The following is a 27,974-nucleotide window of genomic DNA, read 5'->3' on the forward strand; positions in this document are numbered from 1 at the left end:
ATAGTTTTTCTTCCAAGGAGCAAGCATCTTTTAATTTCATGGCAACAGTCACCATCTGCATTGATTTGGAGTCCAAGAAAATAAAGTCTGTCACTGTTTCCATTTTTTCCCCATCTATTTGCCATGACATCATGGAACTAGTTGCCATGATTTTAGTTTTTTGAATGTGGAGTTTTAAACCAGCTTTTCCACTCTCCTCTTTGACTTTCATCAAGAGGCTCTTTAGTTCTTCTTCACTTTCTGCTATTATTATCATCTGCATATCTGAGGTTGTAGATATTTCTCCTGGTAATCTCAAGTCCAGCTTGAGCTCCACCCATTCCAGCATTCTGTATGATGCACTCTGTAAATAAATTAAATAAGCAAAGTGATAATATACAGCCTTGACATACTCCTTTCCCAATTTTGAGCCAATACTTTGTTCCATGTCTGTTTCTAACTGTTGCTTCTTCACAAGCATACAGTTTTCTCAGGAGGCAGGTAAGGTGGTCTGATACTCCCACCCGCTTAAGAATTTTCCATATTTTGGGGAAGGAATACGGTAGGGTTGTATATTGTCACCTTGCTTATTTAACTTAGACACGGAAAACATCATGCAAAATGCCAGTCTGCATGAATCACAAACTGGAATCCAGATTCCGGGAGAAATGTCAACAATCTCTAATGTGCATATGCTACTACATAATGGCATTAAGTGAAAAGGGACTAAAGAGCTTCTTGAAGGTGAAACAGGAAAGTGAAAAAGCTGGCTTGAAACGCAACATTCAAAAAACTAAGATCATGGCACCTGGTTCTATTGCTTCTAGGGAAATAGGGGGAAAATGGAAACAATGACAGACTTTATTTTCTTGGGCTCCAGAATCACTGCAGATGATGATTGCAGCCATGAAATTAAAAGATACTTGCTCCTTGGAAGGAAGGCTCTGACAAACCTAGACAGTGTATTAAAAAGCAGAGACATCACTTTGCTGAAAAAGGTCCATCTAGTCTGAGAGACTTCACTTTCACTTTTCACTTTCATGCATTGGAGAAGGAAATGGCAACCCATTCCAGTGTTCTTGCCTGGAGAATCCCAGGGACAGGGGAGCCTGGTGGGCTGCAATCTATGGGGTTGCACAGAGTCGGACACGACTGAAGTGACTTCGCAGCAGCAGCAGCAGTCAAAGCTTTAGTTTCTCCAGTAGTCATGTGTGCATGTGAGAGTTGGACCATAAAGACAGATGAGTGCTGGAGAATTGTTGCTTTTGAATTGTGGAGCTGGAGAAGACATTTGAGAGTCCCTTGGACACCTAGGAGGTAAAACCAGTCATCCCCACAGGAGATCAATCCTGAATATTTGTTGGAAGGACTGACACTGAAGCTGAAGTTCTAATACTCTGGCCACCTGATGCCAAGAACTGACTTGCTGGAAAAGACCTTGATGCTCAGAAAGACTGAGGGCAGGAGGAGAAGGGGGCAACAGAGGATAAAATTGTTGGATGGCATCACTGACTCAATGGACATGAGTTTGAGCAAACTCTGGAAGGTTATGAAGGACAGAGAAGCCTGGTGTGTTGCAGTCCATGGAGCTGCAGAGAGTTGGATGCGACTCAGCAACTGACCTGCAGCAATGATAAAAATTTGTACATATTTTGATGTATGTGTAAATTGTGAAGTAATTACCATACTCAAATACAGAAGTATATCCACACATAGTATTTTCTTGTGTGTGTGTGTGTGTGTGTGTGTGTGTGTGTGTGTGTGGTGAGAACACTTAAAACCTACCCTCTTAACAAAGTGAAAGCTGCTCAGTAGTATCCGACTCTTTGCGACCCCATGGACTGTACTGTCCAGGGAATTAACAAATTTGTATATAATACAGTATTGTTAACTATGGGGGAGGAGGGAGTCCCAGGTGGCTCAGTGGTTAAGAATCTGCCTGTTCGATGCAAGAGACATGGGTTTGATGCTTGAGTCAGGAAGATGCCATAGAGGTAGAAATGGCAACCCAGTCCAGCATTCTTGCCTGGAAAATCCCATGGACAGAGGAGCCTGTGGGCTAGAGTCCTTAGGGTCACAAAGAGTGGACATGACTGAGTTACTGAGCACATTGTTAACTATAGACATATTTCTGAGTATAGATCTCCAGAACTTAGTCATTTTACATGACTGAAACTTTGTGCCTTTTGACCAACTTCTCCATATTTTGCCCTCCCTTAGGGTCTAGCAACCACCATTATATTCTCTGCTTCTACGAGTTCTACTATTTTAGATTCCACATATAAGTAAGATCATGGATTATTTGTCCTTGTGTGTATGGCTTATTTCACTTAACATAATATCCTCCAAGCCCATCCATATTGTTCTAAAAGGTAGGGTTTCATTTCTTTTAATAATATTTCGTGTGTGTGTGTGTGTGTGTGTGTCTTACAGATTCTCCTTGTGATGCTAATTGTCTTACTGTTCACACTGACTGCACTGTTCACTGAAGCCAGGGTAGGCAAGGCTTGAGCTGAGGCTGAAATAAGATGCAAGTAGCCATAGGAGCTGCAGACACTTTTATTCTCTCCTGGCTGATGTGGCCACTGTAGCAGCAGCGACAATGTAACCATAATGGAGCCATAACATAACCTCACATAATGTAACCATGATGTCACTCCAGTGTAGCCCCAGTGAGGTAGCAGCCAGGGTTTTCATGGTGAAGCTCATACAGGCATATGGCACAAAGTAGTCTGTGACCAAGCAAGTACCTTGTGACATGCAAGTGGAGTGCTGTAAGTGATCTCAGCTGTTACATAATCATTATTTACAAATCGTGGGGCAAGAGTGAAAGGCCATGGCACAAGAGAGCCTGACCACGCCACCTTGGGTAATTTGCTCTTTACCTACAATATATATACGTACATCTCTCACATTTTCTTCGTCCACTTCATCTGTCAATGGATAGCTTCTATATTTTGGCTATTGTGAACAATGCTGCTGCAATGAGCATGGAAGTGAAGATATTGCTTTAAAATACTGATTTCATTTCCTTGGACATATACTCAGAAGCAGTATTTTGCCAGAAGCCAGTGTGAGGAATCCCGCCCGTGACAAGGTCATGAGGAAAGAAGCTGACATACGCAAGGCGTGCTCAGACTTCAGGGACCCCTCTGGAAATTCCTAAGCATGTACCCCAACAAAAATCTGCCGGCTTTTGTGCTCTGCTTTTCCACTTTTCTGATATTCTCTGGAAAAAGTCAATTCAGGGTTTTAGTCTTCTGCATTTGAAAGGGATGTTTCAGTTAAACCCCTCTGATAGCTCTCTAGCCTGCCTAACAGGTTCCCCAGACCTCTTACAGCTTGTGAATTGCTTACAGCCCTCCAACCGCGGGAGGCACAAAGCTTAAAAGCATCTTAAAGATACAGAGCCTTTTCTAAAGAGTTAAAAATTATATTGGTAGAGGGTTTTCACTGTTGACTCAAGGATTGCTGCCAGACCTCCTTATTCTTTATCTTTTAGGCACCTGGAAGGATGTTAATGTAAGCACGATGTAGAAAAAGATACATAGTAGTTTTGATGTTAGCAACACTAGACTTTTGAGTTAATTGCTTCTCTTTTGCTGTAAATCACTGTACTCCCTCTACTTGTTATAAGTTGCTGTATCCTTGCTGTGTAAGAATGTAACTTTATTTAGTGCTTTCTGAGAGTGGCACCAGACCTTGGGAAAATCAACACAAATAAGTCTTGTGGTTGACAAACCCTTATCAGAAAAAAGGCTGTAAAATGTTAAATTGGCCCTTTTGGCTGGAAGATGATGTAAATTACCTAAGACTTGTGTATACAATTAGGTATGCAGAGAAAAAAGCCTGGTTTTGATAAGAGTCTGGACTGCTAACGCTGCATAACTTTGTGTTACCCATTGATCTCCATGTTTTATCAAAAGTATAAAAGGCCTTCTGAACAATAAAGGATGGACCAGATTCTCGGACCAGATTCTCGGACCAGATTCTCAGACCAGTTTCTCGGACTAGTCTCGGCCTGGTTTCTTGGGAATCTGGCTCCCCCCGTGTCTCTCTCTCTCTCTCTCTCTCTTTTTCTCTCCCTTTTCTTCCCTCTGCTCTTTACTTTAATTTCAGGCTGAATTTCCATCTGGGGCGCGGAGGCTCGCCAGGTCTACTTATTTGCCCTGGTTATTAAGATCCGCGAGAAAGGGAGCTTAAGGCGAGGCACCCTTAGATATTCAAGCGGGCACCGGTGGCCCAACGTAGATGGTGCAAATTCCTTGTCTGGAATTTTATTGGTCTTCCGCGTAAACCAAGCTATTCAGCCCTCTTTCTCCACTTAATCTTCCTACTGCACTATAGTTTCTTAATCTAATCTTATATTAATAAATAAACAAGTCTTTCCACGCCAACGCCGTCCACCCTTCGAATTCCCTGGATCCACCGGGGCTGGACCCCGGCAGTATTTGCTAGTTCATTGCAGCTCTTTTTTTTTTTTTGAGAAAGCTTCACTCTATCTTCTATAGTGGCATTACCAATTTACATTCCCACTAGCATTGTTCAGAGCTTCCCTTTTCTCTGCATCCTCAGCAAAACATGTCACAATTTATCTTTTTGACAACAGCCATTCTAAAAGATGTGAAGTGATTGTGGTTTTGATTTCATTCCCCTCATGATTAGTGATGTTGAGCACATTTCTGTAGCTATTAGCTGTTTATACGTTTTCTTTAGAGAAATGTCTATTCAGGTCCATAGCCCATAATTTAATTTACTTACTTGCTTTTGTTTTTTAGTTGTTTGAATATCCAAGTTTCTCATACATTTTGGATATTATTCCCTTATCAGGTATGCAATCTGCAAATACTTTTTTCCCATTCCATAGATTGTTTTTTTCACTTTGCTGTCTTCTTTGCAGCGTAGAGCTTTTCACCGTGACTCAGCACCACTTTTCTACTTTTGCTTTTGTTGCCTACTTTTATGTGGGCCTCCCTGGTGGCTCAAATGGTAAAGAATCTGGCTACAATGAGAGAGATGCGGGTTTGATCCCTAGATAGGGACGATGCCCTGGAGAAGGAAATGGCAACCCACTCCAGTATTCTTGCCTGGAGAATTCCCTGGACAGAGGAGCTTGGTGGGCTACAGTCCGTGGGGTCACAGAGTCAGACATGACTGAGTGACTGACACTTTCACTTTCACTTTGACTTTATATCCAAAAAAATAAAAACAATATACAATCTTTATCTTGTTGAGGAAAGTTTTTTCTATAGCTGTTTTACTGAGATTTTATCATAAATGAATGTTGAATTTTGTCAAATATGTTTTCTGCATTTATTGAGAAGGTCATTTTTATTTTCTTTCATTCTTTTAATGTAGTGTATCCATTGATTTGGGCTTCCTGATTCTGTGTGTTAAACCATCCTTACATCCCAAGGATACATCCCACTTGGTCATGGTGTTTGATCTTTTTAATGTGCTGTTTAATTCAGTTTGCTAATATAAAGTATCTTTGGATCTGTATTCATCATTTATATCATTTGTAGCTTTATTTTCTTCTCATGTCTTTGTCTCACCTTTATCAAGGTGATGCTGGGCTCATAAAATGAGTTTGGAAATGTTACCACTTCTTAAATTTTTGAAGAGTTTATGAGCTGATATTAATTATTCTTCAGGTGATTGGTACAATTCACTCATGAAGTCATCTAGTCTTGGGCTTTTCTTTGTTGAGGGAGTTGCTATTGATTCAGTTTCCTTATTTGTTCAAATTTTCGATTTCTTCACTATTTCTGTTTCTTGCTTTCAGTAGGTTGTATGTTTCTAGGAATCTGTCCATTTCTTCTAAATATCCATCTTGTTGATATATCATTGTTTATAATAGTCCCTTTTGATCCTTTGTATATTTGAGGCATCCATTGTAATGTCTCTTCTTTCATTTTTTACTTATTTGAGTCTTTTTCTCTTTTTCTTAGTTGAGCTAAGTAAATATTGTTTATTTTTTCAAAAACAAACTTTTATGTTTGTTGATTTTTCTATTGCTTTTTATTCTCTATTTCTGCTCTAATCTTTACTATTTTCTTCTTTTTGCTAACTTTATTCTTCTAATTTCTTGATTTGTAAATTTTTTGAGTTTTTCTTCATTTTTAGTGTATCCATTTATCACTCCACTCCCCTCCTAGTACTGATTTAGCTGCACCCCATAAGTTTTGGCACATTATGCTTTTGTTTTCATTTGTCTAAAGATACTTTTAAAATTTCCTTTTGATTTCCTTTTTGACCCAATGATTATTCAAGATTATGTTGTTTGGTTTCCACATAGTAGTAAATTTCCCTCTCTTTTTATTGTTATTAATTTTTAGTTCCATTCCATTGCATTTGGAAAAGATAATTGAAATATTGATCTTCTTAAATTTGTTAATACTTGTTTCATGATCTAACATGTGACCTATCTTGGAGAACATGCTTGAGAAGAATGTGTATTCTTCTACTGTTGGGTGGAAAGTTAAGTGTGTTTCTGTTAGGACTATCAGGTCTATAATTTTGTTTGAGTGAGTTGTTTCTCTATTGGTTTTCTATCTGGGTGTTCTATCTGTTTTTGTAAGTTGGATACTAAAGTCTTCTGCTATTATTGCATTGCTGTCAATTTCTACCTTCGGGTATATTAATATTCATTTTATACATTTAAGTGCTTGATGTTTAACATATATATTATAATTGTTATAACCTCCTATTGAATTGGTCATTTGCAGTGTATTTGTTTCTAGAGACCCCTTTTGACTTAAGGCTTTGTTTCTAGAGACACCTTTTGACTTAAAGCTTATTTTGTCTAAAAATGCCTGCTGGAGTTCTCTGTGGTGAAGATTGCTGTGATTTTCTTATTCTTCTTTTCCACCAGGCAGTGGAAGAGGGGACTAGTTGAAGCAATTCCTCTTGACACTGAGCTCTGCTAGCCTGGGTTATGAGGTGACACGTGTAGAATGCTGTAGACGTTTTTTTAAGTGACCACTCTCAGCTTCTGTGCTCCATGTTTCTGAAGCTTCCAAATTTTATTCCAGAAATCTCCCAGAGCTGTTTTCATAAATGAATAGGCCCCAAGTAACCTTTTTGTGGGGATACTAGGGCTGGGACTTCCTAGTCCACCATCTTGCTGATGTCACTCTCCCAACTTTCAGCAAAGGTATCTTTGCACTATTGGTATTTCTTAACTGTTATCCAGTGACATTTTAGAACTGGTTACAAGGGATTTACCCAACATTTGAAACCACTGTAGGATGTATGATGGAAAAATCAACATGGTGTCATAAAGTTCTTAGAAGTTGTTAGTAGAATACTAAACGTTATTTTTTAAAAAGTCATTGATAGTAAGATATGAATTCTGGAATGCAAGCAAGATATTCCTTAGAAAACTTCCACTTATAGTTTTTTCACTTGACATGTTGTTTTGAGTAAAATTGATATTTTTAACAAATTTATGCTGAAAATTCAATATACATACTCTTCTTGGATATTTTGAGAGAAATAGGAAATTTTTAAAGTGATATTATTTGTGAAAATGCATTATTGTTGCTGAAATAAGTTAATATCAAATATTTAGCCAACTTTTCAAAATAGAAAATCTTTAAAAAAAGAAAGAATATTCACTTCAATTACATATCCTAAGATCAGCTCATCTTTAATCCAAAACTGGTTTTACAAATAAGTTTATTTTTCTATATTGGATAAACTTATGCATATTTAAAGATGGGCCTATAACCGGAAAAAACACTGTGGTCTTTCATTGTTTAGATGACTTAGCTATATAATAAAATTATAATGAATGTAAACTAGACAAATCATGGAAAAATTAATAATTCATGTTACTGAAAATAATAAGGAATAATATGGCACAGTATATTGATGCAGTATGGTGCATCATATATGATGATGATTATTTTATTGAGAGATTTTGAATTTCCATCTACTATGATTAAAATAAGAGTGTTGTTCAAAACTGTACTTGTATTTCCAGAATTATTTGCCATTTGTAACTGTCATATAACAGGCAATTGCTACAATCCTACATAACATATAATTGTTATATAAATAGTGTACTGACTTAAGATATACTTTATTTGATGAAGACGTGTTTTCTAAGATCTTATTCAAAAATTTAATGTGGGTTGATAGCAGCCCTTTCCAAGTCAAATTTTTTCTTCATTAGGAATTGTTTGGTTTTTAAGGAATAGAACTCACTCAACTGGTCTAAATTATAGAGGGAAACTTATTTTAGGATAAAGAGATATTTGTGGAATAAAAAATAATTGTAATAGAGCCAGTTTCCTGAAAGCCTGACACCAAGCACTAAAGAACAGTTGAACACCAAGAGGTTCAAGGACTCTGTTTTTCTGGCTTTCTTTCCAAATTACCAAAAGGCCAGACTACCTTATCCAGTTTGGGTCAGCCAGCTCTGGCTAGAAGGGTAAATCAGTTTGGTGAGGTGACGCTTGAAAGAAACCATGAAATCTCATTCAGTGGGTAACACAGGCAAATGTCACAAATGAGCTCCAACTGTGCTCTCTCTTCTCTTGGAGGCCCTTCTTCCTACCCTGCATTATAAGGTTGACACCATCCTGCACAAAACAGAAAGCCTTTTAAGCTGTAATGCTGGACTTCTCATATAATCCCTGAGTTCTTTTAGTTTATGCAAACTCTGCCATTATTTTTGGCTGTCAAAAGCATTATGAATGGGGACATAAGTAGGGTTCAATTCATGCTCATAAGGCAAAATTCCTAATCTTTGGACACTATAAATGAAAGGAAGCCTTTTGATTTAAAATTAGTTCTGACCTCTTAAATTCTGAATGCCCCTTAAATGCCCCTGAAAGGGCATCTGGAACACCCAGAGGTACATGGACTATACCTTAATAACTCTTGGAATACATTATTCAATTTTCCTGTGGGTTTATTTTAAGAATAAAGGAATATTTAATGGAATCAAAGAGTTGGAATTAGAAATGAAGAGAAGGTTGTCACACATGAGTGACTGGAGGAAAGAGATTCTGGACCTGAAGTATGTATTGTTGTTGTTCAGTCACTAAGTCATGTCTAACAACCCAATGGACTGCAGTACAACAGGCTCTCCTGTCCTTCACTATCTCCCTGAGTTTTCTCAAAAGCGTTTCAATTGGGTCCATGATACTGTCTAACCATCTCATCCTCTGCTGCCCCCTTCTCCTTTTTCCTTCAGTCTTTCCCATCTTTAGGGTCTTTTCTAATGAGTCAGGAGAAGGAAATGGCAACCCACTCCAGTGGGTTGCCTGGAAAATCCCATGGATGGAGGAGCCTGGTAGGCTACAGTCCATGGGGTCACAAAGGGTAGGACACGACTGATTGACTTCACTTTCACTTTTCACTTTCATGCAATGGAGAAGGAAATGGCAACCCACTCCTGTGTTCTTGCCTGGAGAATCCCAGGGATAGGGGAGCCTGGTGGGCTGCCGTCTATGGGGCAGAGTCAGACACGACTGAAGCGACTTAGTAGTAGCAGCAGCTAATGAGTCAGCTTTTCAGAGCAGATGGCCAAAATATTGGAGCTTCAGCTTCAGTATCAGTCTTTCCAATGAATATTCAGGGTTGATTCCTTTAGGATCTACAGGTTTGATCTCCTTGCTGTCCAAGAGTCTCTCAAGAGTCTTCTCCAGCACAACTTGAAAGCATCAGTTCTTTAGTGCTCACCCTTCTTTATGGTCCATTTCTCACATCTATACATGACTACTGCAAAACCATAGCTTTGACTATATGGGCATTTGTCAGCAAAGTGACGTCTCTGCTTTTAAATATGCTATCTAGGTTTGTCATAGCTTTCCTTCCAAGGAACAAGCATCTTAATTCCATGACTTCAGTCACCATCTGCAGTGATTTTGGAGACCACGAAAAGGAAATCTCTCACTGCTTCCTCTTTTTCCCCTTCTATTTGCCATAAAAGTGATGGGACCAGATGCCATGATCTTAGTGTTTTCTTCTGAATGTTGAGTTTCAAGCTAGCTTTTTCACTCTCCTAGTTCACCCTTATTAAGAGGCTCAAGAAGGCAAGAGGCATCAAGAAGCATGATATCACAAAAACTTTATTAGTCCTCATGCAATTGTGCTTGAATCTATGCAAGAGAGCCTGTACATAGAGTCTGAAATAGCTGTTTACGCAGGGATTCTGCAAGATGTGGGAACCTTGTTGTTCTTAGGCAAGGTGTCATGATTCTGTACAGTGAGAACCCCAATATACACAGGACTATTTGGAGAATCATAAACTAAAACTCTTAATACAGATATTAGCATTCTCAGGGCAGGTACTATCAGATGTGGTAGTTGTGTGATGGCTTCATGGGGTGTGAAAGGAAATAGGCATCTGGAAAGGGTCAAAGCAGAACCTGGTGTACAACACATTTATGGCCTCATGTGTAATAACCCCAGAGGTGCTCAGCAGTTATCCTTTGAGAGATTTTAAGTGATGATAAAAGCGCTGTATTACCAGGGGGGTTCAGAGGCCAGGGGAATACTGGCATCATTTCATTTGCACTCATAGCTGTTGAGGTTTACATAAAGGGTAAACCTTTATTTTACATTTATGATCATTTACTTGAATGCATGCCCTCCATTTACTGTCAAGACTCCATGAAACCTTTGGTTGAGTCAGTACATTTTTTAACAGTAATCAAAGCTTAATATTTACAGTGTCTTCCCAAACTTGCATTATTTGATAAATGAGACATTTGTGGTGCCACACTGTTCCACTTTCTAAGCTGTAGCTAATAAGTTTACAGTTCCTTCAGTTTAACAGGAAACAAAGTAGAAAATGGGCCATACTTACTTCTTGATTTATTTTTCTTTGAATTGGTTCCTATAATGAACTCTCAATTGTCCTTTCCCTGGCAGAAGTCACTTGGTTTTCCAAGGTATTTTCAAACCCAGTTTATTGGGACTTCAGCATGAGGGCCCCTATAAAGCCACGTATGAGGGAAATGCTCAACTAATGCACATTCATGGGAGACCTCTTTTCCTACTTGAGAGAAAAACAAATATCTCTTGGCCTTGGTTTTAGTCATCTCATTGCTATAGCAATCCAAATTGTTTCTACTCAATAACAATTTCCAAAGGCAAGAGAGAAATGTGTTGCCAAGGAGACCACTGACATTCAGAGGAAGAGGGGGTTGATGGTATCTATGACCAAGCAGCTATGATTTCTCCTGCCTCCAGCCCTCAATCTTCAGGAACTCACAAATGCTTCTCTATGAAACTGCAGTAACACAAAGTTATAGGTAAATTCTTCCTGCTCTTCAGATCATATTTCATGCCAACTCATCTCAATCCAGTAACTGTGATATACATCTTGAATAACTCCCTTGAGGGCAAACGTAGAATGAAAAAATAGAGAGCTCAGTTTTATAATTTTACTTTTTGATCAGCATAACATAGTGAGAAAGTGGAAGTAATATGTGGAATTACCTAAGAACTTGAAGAGAAATATACCTGGTGTCACTGTATCCTGTAAAATCATGGGGGGCTTCCACATTCAGCAAACCTCGATTAAACAGAGCTCAGAGTTATAAATGTTGATATATTCTCCTTTTAAAAAATAATTGCACTTGAAGTGGAAAAAGTGAAAAAGTTAATAATTTACTTGTGTCTGACTCTTTGTGACCCCGTGGAATATATAGCCTTCCAGGCTCCTCTGTCCATGGAATTCTCCAGGCAAGAATACTGGAATGGTTTGCCATTCCCTTCTCTAGGGGATCTTCTTGTTCCAGGGATCGAACCCAAGTCTCCTGCATTGCAGGCAGATTTTTTTACCATGTGAGCCAGCAGGGCAGCCCTTAAATACCACATAATTAACTTGTTATTTCCATATTAAGGAAACCAAGAATTCTTAAAGGCAATTAAAAACAGTTAGTGTTCTACACACTAGCAATGTCAAATTACACTGTAAAGAGTCCAGGGTCTGCTCATCAGATAAGAAATGTGGGAAAGAGGTAAAGAAATGGCCTCTCAGGGATGGAGAAGTTCAGGTGGAATGTTTACCTGAGATGGCCAAAAGCAGCAAATCTAAAAATCACAATCTTGAAGAGAAACTAAAGATCGTAGTCAAATAAGCTGTTCCAAGTTTTCAGACCAAAAGGCAATTTGAAAGTAATCCTATTCAGTAAGCAGGGCTGCGATGGCCTCTCTTTCAGATTTGAGATGCTAGGTCTACAAGCCCTTTATTTTACAGTTTTTATCAAACTTTCATCTCTTTAGATTATTTTCAGCTTTGTGTTCTATATCAAATATTTTTTGCCTAGAAAATGTTAATTTGCCATATAAGACCCACGTCCAAAATCATTTACTCATTCTTAAGTAAAATTAGTTGATCCAGCCCTGGTGCTTCTTCAACACTTAATGTGTACTTTTATAACATGTATTAGCATGTTCCTCCATGGCATGTGTTATCATGTATATCCATGACATGTACTAGCATGAACTTCCACAACATGTATTAACAAGCACATGCACGTGTGTTAATATGCACCTCTATGCCATGTGCCACCTTAAATTATGCTAACATGTACCTCCATAACTGTGTTAGCTCCATAATGTGCTTTAATGTGTCTCTCTATAAAATGTGTTAACATGTACCTCCATAACTCATGCCACCATGTACGTCTATAGTATGTATGAGCACACATCTCCATTATATGTTAATGTGTACTCCTACAATGTGTTAGCATGAACCTCTATGCGTGTGTGTGTGTGCTAAGTCGCTTCAGTTGTGTCCGAGTCTCTGTGACTTTATGAACTGTAGCTTGCCAGACTCCTCTGTCCATGGAATTCTTTAGGCAAGAATACTGGAGTGGGTCGCCATGACCTGATCAAGGGGACTACCCGACCCAGAGACTGAATCCACCATCTCTTATCTCTTGCATTGGCAGGCGGGTTCCTTGCCACTAGTGCCACCTGGGAAGCATTAATATGTACCTTCGTAACATAGGTTTACATGTACTGCTATGTGTTAGTCCTTTTGGGCTGCTAGAACAAAAATACCACAGACTGGGTAGTTTATAAACACCAGAAACTTATTTCTCATAGTGGTTCTGGGAAGTCCAAGATCAAAGTCCTAGTAGATCAAAGTCCTAGTGTCTGGTTAGGATTCACTTCTTGGATTAGAGTTGTCCATCTTTTTGGCTGTGTGGAAGAGGTGAGGACCCTCTTTGAAGTTTCTTTTATAAGGGTTCAACTCACCCACCACTGGGCTTCCCTGGTAAGAATCCGCCTTCAATGCAGGAGACTGGGGTTCTATCCTTGGATCAGGAAGATCCCCTGGAGAAGGGAATGGAAAACCACTCCAGTATTCTTGCCTGGAGAATTCCATGGACAGAGGAGCCTAGTAGGCTACAGTCCTTTGGGTTGCAAGATTCAGACATGAATGAGGGACTAATACTTTCACCCCCACTATCATGTGCCAACCACCACCCAAAGGATTAGATTTCAACATATGAATCAGGAGGGGGACACATATGTTCAGTCTATAACTCTGCATGACATGTGTTAACATGTACCACTATAACATGTGTTAATATAGCTATATAATATGTATTAATATGTATTCTTGCATATAGATAGGTGTACACGATTTAGTTCTTATAGACTGATTGTTTCACTCTAACTACTTTATGTCATTAAGAGAAAAGCTCCCATTTACCTTAAGTGATCAAGTCATACTATCTTAACTAATGCATGTCTCTTTCATGCATTAGTTAAGCAGCTAATATGTTTACAAACAAGGTATGCAAGGCTTCATAAACCTTACATTGTGAAGGACAGAGGTCTAATATTTAATAGACAAAAACACTAGTGGTGATAACTCCTGGTGATAAGTCCACAATCAAGATTGTCGGAAGAAATATCAATCACCTCAGATATGCAGTTGACACCACCCTTATGGTGGAAAGTGAAGAGGAACTAAAGAGCTTCTTGATGAAAGTGAAAGAAGAGAGTGAAAAAGTTGGCTTAAAACGCAACATTAAAGAAACTAAGATCATGGCATCTAGTCCCATCACGTCATGGCAAATAGATGGGGAAACAATGGAAACAGTGACAGAATTTCTTTTCTTGGGCTCCAAAATTACTCCACATGGTGACTGAAGCCATGAAATAAAAAGACACTTCCTCCTTGGAAGAAAAGCTGTGACAAACCTCAACAGAATACTAAAAAGCAGAGACATTACTTTGCCAACAAAGGTCCATCTACTCAAAGCTAAGGTTTTTCCACGTCATGTATGGATGTGGGAGTTGGACATAAAGAACTCTGAGTGCCGAAAAATTGATGCTTTTGAACTGTGGTGTTGGAGAAGACTCTTGAGAGTCCCTTGGACTTCAAGGAGATCCAACCAGTCCATCCTAAAGGAAATCAGTCCTGAATATTCACTGGAAGGACTGATGCTGAAGCTGAAACTGCCACCTCATGCGAAGAGCTGACTCATTGGAAAAGACCTTGATGCTGAGAAAGATTGAAGGGAGGGAGAAGGAGAAGACAGAGGATGGGATCACTGACTCGATGGACATAAGTTTGAGCAAGCTCCAGGAGTTTTGGATGGGCAGAGAAGCCTGGTGTGCTGCAGTCCATGGGGTCACAAAGAGTCAGACACAACTGAGCAACTGATCTGAACTGAACTGAAATCTTACAAAGGAAGCATGCAAACACTGACAAAACAGTTACTGTGAAAATTAACTTAGATGGGGCAGTGAGGGGAGACCTGAGGAGGGGACATTTGGAGGTTGAGAATAGGCTAGTTATTTCCTTCATCTAAACTGCTCTGTAACAGCCACCATTGGCACAGTTCCTAGAACATGATGGGTGTTCAGAGATAAATCAAAGAAAACTTAGAACATCAGCCTCTTTTAAAAATGTCTGTGTAATAAATGAGTGAGTGCATAATGAATTGTAAAATCTGTATTTGGTGAAAACTCCCTTAAACTTAAAGTAATTACATGCAAATTGATCTAAATTAAACTTAATTTAGCTTGCTATACTTTATTTTAGTCAAATTTGTTTTAAATTAGGTAATTAACATTCTGATCATTTCATAACACTTTTACAGAATCCTGATTACAGTTGTTAAATGAGCATTATATTATGGATATTTAATATTTTTCTCATAACAAAGGGGATTCCACACTCTTTAAAAGAATTTACAGTTGCAAAATGCTTTCAATAATTTTTCTCTCATGGACTATTGCTATGTTTGGGTGTATCTTTTCTTTATCATTCATATCACTTAAAATCTCTCCCATATAAACACTAGTCATTTCTCAATTTTAAGTCTATTATTTCTTAAGTGATGTCCCTGTACTGGTAAATTCCATTTCCTTTTGAATCTTAAAAGATAAGTAAAAATAGCAACATCTATGCTCTTCTGAGAGGTCAAATATCACCTGAAAATTGAATTCTTAATTAATATGTGCTATTTATGGAATTACAATTATATAAATGATCATTAACATTATATCTGTGTCCAGAATTCATGATAAAAGTATCAAATTTTGGTCTTGACTTGAAAATGTTATTTAACAACAAGAAGAAGAGGACATAAAGACATAGGACAAACATAATTTTTACTAGTTTGAAATGGAGAATAATATCTTTTTCTTGTAGTAATCTCTTTCTCATTTTATACTGCCCTTATCTTTCTTTATGACTTCTGTTTTAAATAATATTTTGTCTGATATGAGTATTCCAATCCTTGCTTTCTTGTCATGAAATAAAGAATAAAATGAGCTGCTTCTTTAGCCAACTCTTTGAAAGGCTATCCTTCCCAAAAGAATTTATTTCTTTTTCAATATAAACCACACAGAAAAATTAATCTTAGTCAAAAAAATTAATCAGTGATAGTAAATTGTCAGATTAGAGGGTAAGTTTCTTAGTGATAGCACTGGTCAATAACAGCATATTGGTAATTATTGGTAATACCTATCTTGCTTATTCAAAAGACACAGAGTGGTTGATAGGAGAATAGAAGAGATAACATCATAATTTAACCTTAAATATTTCTAACACCATCCACCCAGGTGGACAAAGTACAGTGATTAGAAAGTGCAAAAGCTAAGAGATATGGAAAAAGTGTTTTGGCTTTTATATGGCCAAAGTAACACACTTAGAAAAAAATGAAAACAGCAAAATCCAATTTAGTCAATATACTATAAGGATTCATATATAGTCCGCCTTTCTTCTAATCATTTTTTTAACTTTACGTTTGAGCATAGAATATGAAGATATTTTCTGGAAGATTTATTGTTTTTTAGCCAAAAGGAAGCAGAAATTTGAAAGAAATTTGGAAGGAATTTTCAGAAATTTGAGAGAAAGAGAAGCTATAATAGCCAAGAAGAATGTCAGACAGAAGCTATGCGTGTGCCATTATCTTTTAAAAGCAATTTGCAAAAAAATAAAAAATAAAAATAAAAGCAATTTGCATACTTGAGCCATAAATTCTGTTGAAAGCAGAATGCAGAAAGCAGAATGAAAAATAGTTATTAAAATCAATCTGGACCTTGAGTAGGAAGTAAAAGAAGTACATTTTCTTGAAAACCGAAACTTCAATTTTCTTATTTAATTACTGTTTTTAATACTGTCAGTTATAGTGAGGTAAGAGAACATGTTATCCTGCATATATTTTGTTTAATGAAGATATTTAGCATCATATCAGATTGTTTTTATTTCTTTGAATCTAGAGAAAGTTTTGAATATTCAAATGGCCGTGACTTGGAAAACTTTTTTCTTATAATAAGAATATTAAATATTTGGGGCTCATTATGAAATTATCTCCTAAGAAGGCAATATGGCAAGTATAGCAAATGGAATGTCATGTTTGGGAAGGTTTTGAAATTGCTCTCAGGGAGCTGGCTTAGAAGTTAGGCTTTGTAACAAAAATCATAAGACAAGCTTTTAAAACTCTAAACTGCCTGTTAAATTTTTAAGGAAGTACAATTATCGTTTGCTTGTTGTTTATATAAAGATGATTCCTTTAGAGAATTATGTATGTTTCATGAATAGTTAGATTTTCTCCATTATTCATCTTCCTATTTAACTGGAATCAAGTTCACCTAGTAAACTTTTGTTACTTGTAACATTTGTTTTCTTGGTAACTTCTTTTGGTTAAGAACCTCTGTGCTTAGAGAAACATGTAAGGGCCATGGTAAAGTACAGTTTTTCACCTTTCATTTTAATTCAGTTAGCAACTTGAAATTTCTCCCCAAACAATTGAAATATAGTTTTCCAAGCCCTCCTCAAGTTAGATGCTCAGTGCCGCTGTTTTGATTGCTCTCGGTCTCTCACAGGTAATCGCTTGGCTGTCTTCCCCAATTTCCCTGCAGTTGCCACTTGCGTGGGCAGTGGGACAGCACTGTAGCCCACAGACCAAGAACAGAAGTGATTTGTGCCTCATTCACATTGGCCTATAAAACGTCCGAAGTGCGATCCTCTGTGCTTTTTCCCCTCTGCAGAGACTTTGGAGGTCACACGAAGATTCTGGAGCACAAAGTGGAAAGAGTCAGAATCATAGCATCTACTTTGAATGAAACGAACAGAGAAATAATCCTGTAGTGGATCAATGGATAAGATTTGAGGGTTTGCCTGTTACTGCAGTAAGCAGTGCCTTAACTAATACATATTTATCAACAGAAAGTTTGCAGGATTGTGACTTGAAAGGAGCAGACAGCAATATGTAGAGATGGACAAAGATAAAGAATGGAAAAAATGAGAAAAAAAGAGAATGTGTAGATAAATAAATAAATAATAGACACTATTATTATTAAAACATCTGTACTACTTACATTCAAGTCTCCAAAACCAACTTTTGATCCCTGGATTAAAGCTGTGAAAAGACACGAGACTGCTGGGTGTCTCATCTCCTGCCTTAGTAAGAGCTGTGGGCAGGAGGGCTGCACCAGGGGAGGCAAGGAGGAAGTTCTCAAGACGGACAAACTCCAAGAATTAGAGGAACTTGACAGGAAAGAGACACTCAGTAGTTAACACTACCATTAGGGCTCTCATTTCACCAACAGAGAAATGTAACCTTGAACATTTTGACCACATATCAAGGTTTTTGAAATGTAGGAAAAAAGTAGGAAAAAAGAAATTTTTAAAACTGTAGCCTTGATTTCTGCTTTAAAGAAGATGATTCCTCTCTTTAATAATCACATAAAGGTTATATGATTTAAAAAAGTAAGTGTTTTATGGTCAAATAGCTATGGAAAAATTTAGCAATTTCTCAAATTTATCTGATCATAAGCTTGATTGTGGATCCCCACACAGTGCACAAGTTAATAGGAGACAAAAATAGAAAAGAACATGAAAATACATGAGGGGAAGGAAGAGAAACATACCATCCTAGTCTTGCCAGTAAATTGACAAACGTAATATTATTTCCACTATGCTGCTGCTGCTGCTAAGTCGCTTCAGTCGTGTCCGACTCTGTGCGACCCCATAGACGGCAGCCCACCAGGCTCCCCCGTCCCTGGGATTCTCCAGGCAAGAACACTGGAGTGGGTTGCCATTTCCTTCTCCAATGCATGAAAGCGAAAAGTGAAAGTGAAGTCGCTCAGTCGTGTCCGACTCTTAGCGACCCCATGGATTGCAGCCCACCAGGCTCCTCCATCCATGGGATTTTCCAGGCAAGAGTACTGGAGTGGGGTGCCATTGCCTTCTCCTATTTCCACTATAGACTGCATGAAATTTCACCCAGCTTTGTTTATTATCCTAGCATTCTCTGATTTCCTATTATAAGATAGCTAATCATGCCAACTGAAAGACTACTCATTTCACTGGGACCTTAGTTCAAACCATGTTTCAATATTCCAGGATGAGTTAGAGAAGAAACCACAATAACCAAAAGTGCCTCTGCTGCTGCTGCTGCTGCTGCTAAGTCGCTTCAGTCGTGTCCGACTCTGTGCGACCCCATAGATGGCAGCCCACCAGGCTCCCCCGTCCCTGGGACTCTCCAGGCAAGAACACTGGAGTGGGTTGCATTTCCTTCTCCAATGCATGAAAGTGAAAAGTGAAAGTGCAGTCGCTCAGTCGGGTCCGACTTTGCGACCCCATGGACTGCAGCCTACCAGGCTCCTCCATCCATGGGATTTTCCAGGCAAGAGTACTGGAGTGGGGTGCCATTGCCTTCTCCGAAAAGTAATTGGTTAATTGAAACAACTATATTGACCTATGTTCAGTGTTCCACAGCTCTGCCCTTGGCGTTATGGGCCCTATGTACTCAAGATGACTTTCAGAGCTGTAATAACCAGTTTGTAGCTACTTTTTTTAAGCATCTGCTTCCTCTCTTCTATGTCTATCCTAATATATGTCATTGTATAGATTATTGTTTGATTAACATTTGGTTTGCTTACAGAATAATCCAGATTGGATACCAATGGCCTGGAAAATGACCTTGGGAAACAGAGAAGAGTTAAACAGCAACTTCCTTCATCTTTTACTGAAACAGAGGAGAATCTGATGCTGTTCCATGCCAGAAACAAATCTGAAAAACAAAGGGGCTATGGAAGTGTAATTTTTAAATTTAATATCCTTGACTTTTCATGTTCCCATCCAATGACAGGAGGACTCTGCAGACACAAAAGCAGCATCTATGCTTCTACTATAAAATATAGCTGAGTATGGAGAAATCAACTACAGAAAACAAACACAATGAAAGCTAGTCGACAGGACACCTCTCCATGATAATCACATCAGATCTTCAAAGAAGAAAAGTGTCCATTTTAATGTATACATAATCCTTAAATTGAAATGAAAGCAAATCTCATCTTTGGCCAATTTCCTTACCTTATGAAAGAGAAAGTAAAATAAATAATGTGTCCTCAGAGTCTGCCTGAGGAACATACCTACTTTTTTTAACCTCAATTCTGAGTGTTTGTTTTAATCTTCTTTTCAAGTAGAATTAATCTTTCATCCATGTAGCATTTTTTTGAAGTGGTACTCTCCTGTTTAAGAGCTGTTTTTCTTGGCCTTTATGATTTGAAATTGTACTTTTTTGGTGTAACTCCCCTAAAATATTCTGTTGAGTAAGGAATAGAAAAGTAAAACATAGGGAACTATAGCCATTATTTTATAATAACTTTACATAGAATATGATTTACAAAAATGTTGAACCATGAACCACAAATAAAAAGAGAAAAGCAATAAAAAGCAAGAACCATCATGCACAGATTAGTCCACACTGTTTCAATATGATAGATCCCATCATCTTTTTTTTTTTTTAATGGTTGCCTGAGTCTTTGTTGCTGTGAAGGCTTTCTCTAGTTGCAGAGAGTGCGGGTACTCTTTGTTGCAGCACACAGACTTCTCATTGTGGTGGTTTCTCTTGCTGTAGGGCTCTAGGGCACTTGGGTTTCAGTATTTGGGGCATGTGGACTCCGTAATTGTGACTTCTGGGCTCTAGAGCACAGTTTTAATAGTTGTGGTGCACAAGTTTAATTGCTTTGCAGCATTTGGGATGTTCCCAGAGCAGGGATCAATCCCAAATCTCCTGCATTGGCAGGTGGATTCATTACCACTAAGCCACCAGGGAAGCCCTGCCCTTTTATTTTTAAAAAGACAGTAGGGGGAAATGACCAATCAGCAGCTGCTTCCTGCTAATACACAATGTAGGTCTTCTTGGGAAAGGAGTAAAACACCTGGGTGACTGTCCCTACTCTCTTGGGAGAACTGTAAACCAATGTTGCATTGCTTAGTATCATCCTTTTAGCCCTCTTGTATGTTAAACTTCAGAAGATAAGTTTTAAAAGACATAAATTAAAAGATATGCAGTCATAAGCATTAGAGGAGCCATTGAAGGAAATTATAACCATGATTTTGAAGATTCAAACATTTTTCCCAAAATAGTTTTCAAAACTGGGAAAGAGTCACTTAAGGCCTGAATCTGTATATTTTTAATCAGGCCCAGAATTGTAATGTTATATACTTCAGGGTCTATTGAGTCTTCTATCTCAGTTATAGATTTAATCTGTTCTTTATTTATAATTAATATCATTTGATGATAAAGGTGGCTTCTTTGTCCCTTGAGAGACAGAGTGGCCCCTAATTTAGTTACTAAGTCATTTCATTTAGGAAAAATAGGACAATCAGACACAAACAGAAAATAATATAGAAATGACTGGCCATTGATGTTGCAAAAAGGGGTCCTAGGGAAGTGTTCCCCTGTCTCTTTCCTGAAATTCCCTTCCGCATTTCTTATGGTTGTTAAAGCTTCCGATCCCTTGGGTTAAGACCAAAAGTGTTGCACTGGTGTCTATAAGAAATTCTATCAAGTGGCCCACCATTTCAATGACCACCTGAGGCTCAACACTTGTTATATTGATGGTATTTTTAGGCAAAGTCATTTCTGGCTTTTGACCCAATCAATATTTTTTATTGTAAAACATCAATGGCTCAAAGGCTCCCATTGCTTACTGACATCAGGAACATTCCCTCTGCTAATGTCCTGGTTCTTTGGAAAGGGTGCAGTGATCTCAATCTTCCCTCCAGTGCCCCTTTTGCCCACACAGGGTACACTGGTTTTGTGTGGGTACCCATGGGTCTTGTGGTCTACTACAGCCAAATTGGCCCACAAAGGCCAGCCTCCCCTTCAGTGGTATCTGAGTGGAGAAGGTTGTGCACTGCTATCATTTAGATCTTTTGTATATTTCTTTCTGCACATTCCTTGGAGAAGGCAATGGCAACCCACTCCAGTACTCTTGCCTGGAAAATCCCATGGATGGAAGAGCCTGGTAGGCTACAGTCCATGGGGTCGCAAACAGTTGGACACAACTGAGCATCTTCACTTTGACTTTTCACTTTCATGCATTGGAGAAGGAAATGGCAACCCACTCCAGTGTTCTTGCTTGAAGAATCCCAGGGGCGGGGGAGCCTGGTGGGCTGCTGTCTATGGGGTCAAACTGAGTCAGACACGACTGAAGCAACTTAGCAGCAGCAGCACCTATGCACATTCAGCCTTTTTGGTAAGTGTTGCAAGAGGGCATCAGAGGGCAGACACACTGAAATGATACTCACAGAAAACTAGTCAATCTAATCACACTAGAATCACAGCCTTGTCTAACTCAATGAAACTAAGCCATGCCTGTGTGGCCACCCAAGACGGGTGGGTCATGGTGGAGAGGTCTGACAGAATGTGGTCCACTGGAGAAGGGAATGGCAAACCACTTCAGTATTCTTGCCTTGAGAACCCCATGAACAGTATGAAAAGGCAAAATGATAGGATACTGAAAGAGCAACTCCCTAGGTCAGTAGGTGCCCAATATGCTATTGGAGAGCAGTGGAGAAACAACTCCAGAAAGAATGAAGGGATGGAGCCAGAGCAAAAACATTACCTGGTTGTGGATGTGACTGGTGATAGAAGCAAGGTTCAATGCTGTAAAGAGCAATATTACATAGGAACCTGGAATGTATGGTCCATGAATCAGGGCAAATTGGAAGTGGTCAAACAAGGGATGGCAAGAGTGAACGTCAACATTCTAGGAATCAGTGAACTAAAATGGACTGGAATGGGTGAATTTAACTCAGATGACCATTATATCTAGTACTGCGGGCAGGATCCCTCAGAAGAAATGGAGTAGCCATCATAGTCCACAAAAGAGTGTGAAATGCAGTACTTGGATGCAATCTCAAAAACGACAGAATGATCTCTGTTCGTTTCCAAGGCAAACCATTCAATATCACAGTAATACAAGTCTATGCCTCAACCAGTAACGCTGAAGAAGCTGAAGTTGAACGGTTCTATGAAGACCTACAAGACCTTTTAGAACTAACACCCAAAAAAGATGTCCTTTTCCTTATAGGGGACTGGAATGCAAAAGTAGGAAGTCAAGAAACACCTAGAGTAACAGGAAAATTTAGCCTTGGAATATGGAATGAAGCAGGGCAAAGGCTAATAGAGTTTTGCCAAGAGAAGGCACTGGTCATAGCAAACACCCTCTTCCAACAACACAAGAGAAGACTCTACACATAGACATCACCAGATGGTCAACATCAAAATCAGATTGATCATATTTTTTGCAGCCAAAGATGGAGAGGCTCTATATAGCCAGCAAAAACAAGACCAGGAACTGACTGTGGCTCATATCATGAGCTCCTTATTGCCAAATTCAGACTTAAATTGAAGAAAGTAGGGAAAATTACTTGACCATTCAGGTATGACCTAAATCAAATCCCTTATGATTATACAGTGGAAGTGAGAAATAGATTTAAGGGACCTGACCTGATAGATAGAGTGCCTGATGAACTATTGACTAAGGTTCTTGACATTGTACAGGAGACAGGGATCAAGACTATCCTCATGGAAAAGAAATGCAAAAAAGCAAAATGGCTGTCTGGAGAGGCCTTACAAATAACTGTGAAAAGAAGAGAGGTGAAAAGCAAAGGAAAAAAGGAAAGATATAAGCATCTGAATGCAGAGTTCCAAAGAATAGCAAGAAGAGATAAGAAAGCCTTTCTCAGCAATCAATGCAAAGAAATAGAGGAAAATAACAGAATGGGAAAGACTAGAGATCTCTTCAAGAAAATTAGAGATACCAAGGGAACATTTCATGCAAAGATGGGCTCGATAAAGGATAGAAATGGTATGGACCAAACAGAAGCAGAAGATATTAAGAAGAGGTGGCAAGAATACACAGAAGAACTGTACAAAAAAGATCTTCACAACCCAGATAATCACCATGGTGTGATCACTAATCTAGAGCCAGACATCCTGGAATGTGAAGTCAAGTGGGCCTTAGGAAGCATCACTACGAACAAAGCTAGTGAAGGTGATGGAGTTCCAGCTGAGCTATTTCATATCCTAAAAGATGATGCTTTGAAAGCACTGCACTCAATATGCCAGCAAATTTGGAAAACTCAGCAGTGGCCACAGGACTGGAAAAGGTCAGTTTTCATTCCAATCCCTAAGAAAGGCAATGCCAAAGAATGCTCAAACTATGGCACAATTGCACTCATCTCACACGCTAGTAAAGTAATGCTCAAAATTCTCCAAGCCAGACTTCAGCAATATGTGGACCGTGACATTCCAGATGTTCAAGTTGGTTTTAGAAAAGGCAGAGGAACAAGAGATCAAATTGCTAACATCCACTGGATCATCGAAAAAGCAAGAGAGTTCCAGAAAAACATCTATTTCTGCTTTATTGACTATGCCAAAGCCTTTGACTGTGTGGATCACAACAAACTATGGAGAATTCTCAAAAAGATGGGAATACCAGACCACCTGACTCACCTCTTGAGAAATCTGTATGCAGGTCAGGAAGCAGCAATTGGAACTGGACTTGGAACAACAGACTGGTTCCAAATACGAAAAAGAGTACGTCAAGGCTATATATTGTCACCCTGTTTATTTAATTTATATGCAGAGTACATCATGAGAAACCCTGGGCTGGAGGTAGCAGACACTGGAATCAAGATTGCCGGGAGAAATATCAATAACCTTAGATATGCAGATGACACCACCCTTATGGCAGAAAGTGAAGAGGAACTAAAAAGCCTCTTGAGGAAAGTGAAAGAGGAGAGTGAAAAAGTTGGCTTAAAGCTCAACATTCAGAAAACAAAGATCATGGCATGCGGTCCCATCACTTCATGGCGAAAGTTGGAGAAACAGTGGAAATAGTCGTAGACTTTATTTTGGGGGGTTCCAAAATCACTGCAGATGATGACTGCAGGCATGATATAAAAAGAGGCTTACTCCTTGGAAGAAAAGTTGTGACCAACCTAGATAGCATATTAAAAAGCAGAGACATTATTTTCCAACAAAGTCTGTCTACGCAAGGCTGTGGTTTTTACAGTGGTCATGTGTAGATGTGAAAGTAGGACTATAAAGAAAGCTGAGCACCGAAGAATTGATGCTTTTGAACTGTGGTGTTGGAGAAGACTCTTGAGTGTCTCTTGAACAGCAAGGAGATCCAACCAGTCCATCCTAAAGGAGATCAGTCCTGAATGTTCACTGGAAGGACTGATGTTGAAGCTGAAACTTCAATACTTTGGCCATCTGATGGGAAGAACTGACTCATTTGGAAAGACCCTAATGCTGTGAAAGATTGAAGGTGAGAGGTAAAGGGGACGGCAGAGGATGAGATGGTTGGACGGCATCACTGACTCCATGACATGAGTTTGAGTGAACTCCAGGATTTGGTAATGGATAGGGAGGCCTGGTGTGCTGAAGTCCATGGGGTCGCAAAGAGTCGGATACAACTGAGGGACTGAACTGAACTGAACTGACCTTATTAATTGAAAATTGAATAAGCCAATTGGAGTAAATCATTCATAGGGGCCTGAGGGCCAGCAGTAGCTTTCTAAATTTTGCACCTGATGTCTGAGACAGAGTGAGCTATGGAATGCATAATCAAAAAGATCTGTCCCTCCAGGGAGGAGGGATCTGCAATCATATAGTTTTAAAAAGATTTCCTTTAATCTCTCTTGAAAAACTGCAGGATTCTCTTCTGGTTCCTTTTTGGCTCAGGCTCCCATGTGGTTAGCATTGATTCTGGCTGTGAGTATTATGTCCTGTTCTTTCTCAGGCTGTGGAGCCCTGGGATAAGATCTGTAAATCCACTCAAGTGAAAGCAAAAGATCTCATCAACCAGATAAGTCCTTTGTGAAAAGTTCAGTATACTCAGGAAACTTCCCAACTTATCCTCTACCGGACTTAAATTGAACATTGAAAAACAAACAAACAAACAACACATTAAACTCTTATTGTTCCATGATTTTTATCAGAAATTTCTCTTGAAGGGGGTTATTTTCAAATATCTTTTGATACTGAATTCTAACATAATTCCACAGTGATGAGAGAACAGATTCTGTATGATTTCAATACCTTTAAAGCATGAAAATGTGCAACTTGTTTTATGTTCTTGGATATGTTCCAGTTTCTCCTGGTTTATAGTCTATAAGAACTTGAATAGAATTTGCATCTTTTCTAAAATGCCTATATATATAAAATATATGTATTTTTGCATATGTATGTGTGTATATATATATATTCTATTCTATATATATATTCTATTTTGCATTTTAGAAATGATGCAAATATATATATATACATATGTATGTGTATATATATATTCTATTATACAAAAGCTTTTCTACTACACTTGATAAAGGCTTCAGAAAGAACAACAACAAAAAGAAGAGAGATGGAGAAGTTGGAAAACATAAACTAAATGAAATGAAAGAACTGATTATGAAATAGAAAAAGTGAAAAAAACGGCTTGCTCAATGAAAGTGAAAGAGGAGAGTGAAAAAATTGGTTTAAAACTCAATATTCAGAAAAATAAGATCATGGCATCTGGTCCCATCACTTCATGGCAAATAGAAGAGGAAACAATGGAAACAGTGGAACGCTTTATTTAGGGCGGGGAGGGGAGGAGGCTACAAAATCACCACAGATGGTGACTGAAGCCATGAAATTAAAAGACGCTTGCTCCTTGGAAGGAAAGCTATGGTTAACCTCAGTTCAGTTCGGTTCATTTCAGTCGCTCAGTCATGTCCGACTCTTTGCATCCCATGAGTTGCAGCATGCCAGGCCTCCCTGTCCATCACCAACTCCCGGAGTCCATCCAAACTCATGTTCATCGAGTTGGTGATGCCATCCAGCCATCTCATCCTCTGTCGTCCCCTTCTCCTCCTGCCCCCAATCCCTCCCAGCATCAGAGTCTTTTCCAGTAAGTCAACTCTTTGCATGAGGTGGCCAAAGTACTGGAGTTTCAACTTTAGCATCAGTCCTTCCAATGAACACCCAGGACTGATCTCCTTTAGGATGCACTGGTTGGGTCTCCTTGCAGTCCAAGGGACTCTCAAGAGTCTTCTTCAACACCATAACTCAAAAGCATCAATTCTTCTGTGTTCAGGTTTCTTCACAGTCCAACTCTCACATCCATACACGGCCACTGGAAAAACCGTAGCGTTGGCTAGACGGACATTTGTTGGCAAAGCATTGTCTCTGCTTTTCAATATACTATCTAGGTTGGTCATAACTTTTCTTCCAAGTAGTAAGCGTCTTTCAATTTCATGGCTGCAATCACCATCTGTAGTGATTTTGGAGCCCCCCAAAATAAAATCTGACACTGTTTCCCATGATCAACCTGGACAGCATTTTAAAAACAGAGACATTACTTTGTCAGGAAAGTCCATCTAGTTAAAGCTATGGTTTTTCTGGTAGTCATGTATGGATGTAAGAGTTGGAATATAAAGAAAGCTGAGCACTGAAGAATTGATGCTTTTCAACTGTGGTGTTGGAGAAGACTCTTGTGAGACGCTTGGACTGCAAGGAGATCTAACCAGTCTTTCCTGAAGGAAATCTGTCCTGACTATTCACTGAAAGGGCTGATGCTGAAGCTGAAACGCATCTGACTCATTTGAAAAGACCCCGATGCTGGGAAAGACAAGGCGAGAGGAGAAGGGGACGACAGAGGATGAGATGGTTGAATGGCATCATTGACTCAACGGACATGAGTTTGGGTAAGTTCCAGGAGTTGGTGATGGACAGGGAAGCCTGATGTGCTGTGGTCCATGGGGTCACAAAGAGTTGGACATGACTGAGCTTTACTGAACTGAACTGAAACCATGCAACAGAAGCATGAGGCATGCATCAAAATGATAAAGCAAAGGTGACATGAAACTACATCTGGCCAGATGAGCTCAGTAAGTTAATGATTCCTAGGACATGTTCCTATGAGAACTGTTTGACTTTGCAGTAATGAAAACTTGCATCCTTGAGTGATCATTAACTTGCAAGGGTCTCCCACACCTTTTTCTTTACTTATAAGCCCTTACTGAGATTAACTATTTAAGTGCCTACTTTTCCCCTTTACTCTGTCCCTATCAAAACTAATTTGGGGTGTATCAACTAGGTGCTGAGAATGAAGCCTATACAAACCTTTTCTGAGTGAAGGTAGTCAGACTCCTAGCAAAAAGTACAGATTTACAAATAAAAACAAGGCTTTCTGCCAGGAGTAGCTGAAGACTT

This window comes from Capricornis sumatraensis, chromosome 17, assembly GCF_032405125.1.
Source record: "Capricornis sumatraensis isolate serow.1 chromosome 17, serow.2, whole genome shotgun sequence".
In the NCBI taxonomy this organism is placed as follows: domain Eukaryota; kingdom Metazoa; phylum Chordata; class Mammalia; order Artiodactyla; family Bovidae; genus Capricornis; species Capricornis sumatraensis.